The sequence below is a fragment of the Triticum aestivum genome, chromosome 2B, assembly GCF_018294505.1.
Source record: "Triticum aestivum cultivar Chinese Spring chromosome 2B, IWGSC CS RefSeq v2.1, whole genome shotgun sequence".
Taxonomy (NCBI): Eukaryota; Viridiplantae; Streptophyta; class Magnoliopsida; order Poales; family Poaceae; genus Triticum; species Triticum aestivum.
The window spans coordinates 16,187,282-16,191,685 of record NC_057798.1 but is presented as its reverse complement, the minus strand read 5'-3'; the positions used below and the strand labels follow the sequence as shown (position 1 = coordinate 16,191,685).

The following is a 4,404-nucleotide window of genomic DNA, read 5'->3' as shown; positions in this document are numbered from 1 at the left end:
TCTCTTGAGGCCACCCAAATTTACCAAGTTAAAAGAGCATTGTCGTCGAGGCCACCCCAAACCCTAGAGAAGCAGCGTCGAGGCCACTAACATGATTCCTTATTGTGATTAGCTAGCTAGTTCTACGTTTGCCACTAATATATATCCATCTTTACCATGTTTGAATAATAATTAAAATATTGTAAATATTTGCAGAAACTATGGAGCACTCCCAAGACGAAGCAATAGAAGCGATGTTGGGGACATAATCGCACAACGAAGTGATGTCGTTGCGTCATTTCTCAACGACATCGATGGTCAGGAAGGATTGGGTGAAGAAGAGGGCTATATTCATGATGGCTCCGGCCCATTAATGCCGGTACAAGAAGAGGACTATGTTCACGATGGCTCCGATGACCCAATGGAGGTACAAGAAGGAGACCGTGCTGACTGCTCCGGTGACCGAACTGAGTCCGGCCAGGTATATATATATTAGTTAAGCCCGTGCTGACTAGTTAATTGATGCATCCATTGTTTTGGTATATGACCACATATTAATTAACTCTCGTCTTTCTTCCTTTTTCTAGCCCTCCGGATCGAGCACAACTTCGGTAAGGAGACGAGGCCCGAAGAAAAAGTTGAGCTCGGATGAAAGGTTTGAGATCATAGAAATCGCACCCGACGGTGAACCGATTGAACCCATCCGGACAAAGAACGCATTTTCTGCTCAGTGCGGGGTTCTTGTTAGGGACAAGATCTCGATCAGCATCCAGCAATGGTATAAGCCTAAGGAGGAAGACCCTAAGGTGTCTTATGTCAATGATATGCAGAAAGATGATCTTTGGACTCAGCTGAAGGCAAATTTCACCCTACCGCCAGAGGAGGATCCGGAGAAGCCAGTTAAAGAGCAATTAATCAAGTCTTGTGCTCTTAAGAAGATGGAAACCCTATTCAGGAGGTGGAGGAAAGAGCTGAACAAGTTTGTCGACAAAGAAGAGACACCATAATTCATCGGCAAATATGAGAAGATCAAAGATCACTGGTCCACATTTGTGGCCCACAAGACATCGGAAAAGAGTAATAATATGTCGGCGAAAAACAAGCAAAATGCTGTGAAGAAGCACTTTCACCATCTACCTCAAAGCCCGGCCTAAGTGGTCCAAGGCTGAGAATGATCTGCTTGATAAAGGGATCGAACCAAAGACAATGAACTGGCCAAACCATTGCCGGAGTTGGTTCTTAGGGGCTGGTGGAACCTTGGACCCTGTATCAGGGAAGTGCCATTGGACGGACGAGCAACTGAAAATACCAGTCAAGAGGGTTCGGCACTATATCAATGCAGCGCAGCAAGGGATGTTCGTTCCAGATAGGGAGAAGGACGAGCTCACAATAGCCCTTGGGAATCCTGAGCACCCTGGACGGACACGAGGCATGCCAGGCTCCATTCTGTGGAAGGTTGGTTTTTGTACGCAGGGGATTACAAAATCCACGAGGGGAGGAAGAAACTGGAGCAGAGCCAACTGCAGGCGCTGCACAAAAGGGTAATGGGGCTAGAGGAACGAGAAGAGGAACGAGAAGCAGATCGCAGCAAACGACCTACCGAAGCTACCCCGCCATCTCAGCGGAGAAGCAGTGTGGCTTCCATCGAGCTGCTTCAGCCGGAGCATGTCTTGACGGCTCCTGCCAGCTATCCCGTGGATGCTATCACGGAGTCTCAGAATTGCCACATTATGACGCAATGGATGAATTTGAAGGTCAAGGCGGCTGTTGGCTCTGTTTATCCTACTAAACCCGGTGCAACTTATCACCGCCGGCCGATTCCAGAAGGATATGCTAGGGTGATGGTGGATGAAATAACGGAGGGATTTGAGGACCTCCAGCTTGACCACCCTACCGGTGAAGGGGAGACTAGGCTGGGTTCTGCCCTGAAGACTCCATGCCTATGGCGGAAGGAGCTCATCAACCTTCCAAACTGGATGCCTCTGCCTCCTCCTCCTCCTCCGGCGAGTAAGGGCACTCCGCCTCCTCCACCGCCTCCTCCTCCGGCGAGTGACGATCAGGGCACTGGGACTCCTTCTCCGGCGCGTGGCGGCACTCCGCCTCCTTCTCCGCCTGCGCCGGCGCGCCCGAGCAGCCAGCAGCCTCCTCCTTCTCCGCCTCGCGAGCAAGGGCAGAAGAGATCCGCCGCCGCCCCGGCTGCTCCAGCGCGTCGTAGTCCTTCTCCTCCGCCTCGTAAGCAAGCACGAAACAAGACAAACGCCGCAGCCACTCCGTCTGCTCCGACGTCTAGCAGTACAGCCATAGGCGGGAGGCAATATAGATATGGTCCACCTCTCAAGCCTCTAGAGAAGTTACCGTACAAGTGGACCGAGGAGGAGAACGTGGCGATTGTGCGGACCCACGTGAAAGACTTCTTTGAAGGGGTTAAAGCAAAGAGTCATCCACCTCCGGAGGAGAAGGTAGATCCGGTGATAGCAAAGCGCACTCTCGATGCCCTGAGGAAACCGGCAAAGTCTCCGCCGAGAACCAACTATGAGCACATTACTGAACAGACATATCTCCAAGCGGAGCGGTCGGGAAGTACTGTCAGACATCAAAGGTCAAGAGAACGAGCAGCTGCGAAAAAAATTGACCAGCTCGGCGAACAAGCAAATCAATCGTGCCCCCCGCTCAATGTGTCTAGCGGCAACATCGTCGCTAATGCTCCGGGGATGGTGGCCGGTTATGGCAATCTATTAGATTACCTGCCTGACGATGAACTTCCTGATTTCACGGAGGTGGACGAACACAGATACGAGTACGGGAAGCCTCTCATCAAAGATGAAAAATCTCTAACAACGATGATGCGAAGATTCCATAATTGGTACATGAAAACCTGCAGAGAGTTTGGGGGGACGAATAGTTTGTATCTAAACATTAAAGAGGAGCACGACCTCGTTGGAACTGATCTATTGTATGTTCCATTTGAGGAGTTCTTCGCATTCTTCAATCAAAAGGCCCTCGATAAATTAACGGTCTTTTGCTACTACCTGTAAGTACTATTTCTGTCATTAAGTCTCTATATATAGCTCGGCTCTTTCATTGCATGTATTTATAATTAATTGTCCTCAATATATTATGCAGATTGATGATCGTCGAGTGCAGAAAACAAGAAATGTATGATATTGGGTTCATTAATACAAATATCATAGATGAATTTCTGGTTAAAAAGCACGCCGAAGAGGCCGAGACCAACTTGCTACAATCGTTGATCAAAAATCAAAACAACGATACCTTACTCTTTCCTTACAACTTCAAGTGAGTGTTACTGTCGTGTGCATATTCGGTTTCCCTTATTACTCGAGCGAGGTTATAGTAATGTAATTGATGAGTTATGCATGCGTGCGCAGCTTCCACTATGTTCTTCCGGAGATTAAGCTTGAGGGGGGACTAGTAACCGTCTTAGACTCGAGACAAAAAGATCCTGAAACCTATGCGGACATGACTAAAATGCTCAACAAGTAAGTTCAATCGATCATTATCGCACCATATCAGCAACTTTTTGTTCATTTCCTGATATCTCAAGTAATAATAATTATTTTTTTTCTCTTGCAGGATTTGGAAACAGTTCACCGCAGAAGCTCCGGGACTGCCGAAGGAGCTGCGATATACATACCCGAAAGTAAGTACTATTGGCTAGCTAGCTGCGCGCATCTCCCGTTGATTCTATAGCTATACTTTCATCAATGCCATTTATAATGCTTCATGCATTATCAGTTTGATTGACCTCTATTTCTCGTAAAGTGCTTATGGCAGGAATAAGGGAATAATTACTGTGGATACTGCGTATGCGAGTTCATCTACAACGCGACTTTGAAAAATAAGCGGGGCTACTGTAAAAGACAATATGAAGTGTGTAAGCAATAATATTCACAATTTCATTTTATTACACCATCATTTCTGTTGAGTTTCATTCATATATATGTATTAATTAACCCCCTTCTTCAAATTAGACGTGGCAGATGCGGAATGAACTCCTAGAACAAGATCGCATGAAAGCAATTCAAGAGGAATTGGCGGGATTCTTTCTTGACCGCGTCATCAATAAAGCCGGAGAATACCATGTGGAAGTTGATTTCAATTGCTAGGCGATTGTAATTAAGAGATCTTACATATTGTATATGTATGTAGCCAGTAGCGTCGGATAGATAATACGAAAACTTGTTGTTCGACCAATCTCTCGGAGAAGGAGAGGTCGATCGATCACTTCTCTCGGTATGCATGACGAACTTCTGTACTTAATGGTTCCCTTCATTTTCTTACTAGCTAGCGTGTCGAGGGCCTCTTTATGTATAGTACGTAGCGTCGACCAAGCACGGACATAAGAGAGGACACTTCTCTCTATTAATTAGCTAGCTAACACAATATATGAAACACCTAAATTAA

The 4,404-nt window shown here is 46.7% G+C and overlaps 1 pseudogene; it reads left to right on the top strand.

The window, feature by feature from the left end:
- Positions 1-421: 421 nt before the first annotated feature.
- LOC123039983 (uncharacterized) lies at positions 422-3,166 on the top strand (annotated as a pseudogene).
- Positions 3,167-4,404: the final 1,238 nt, after the last annotated feature.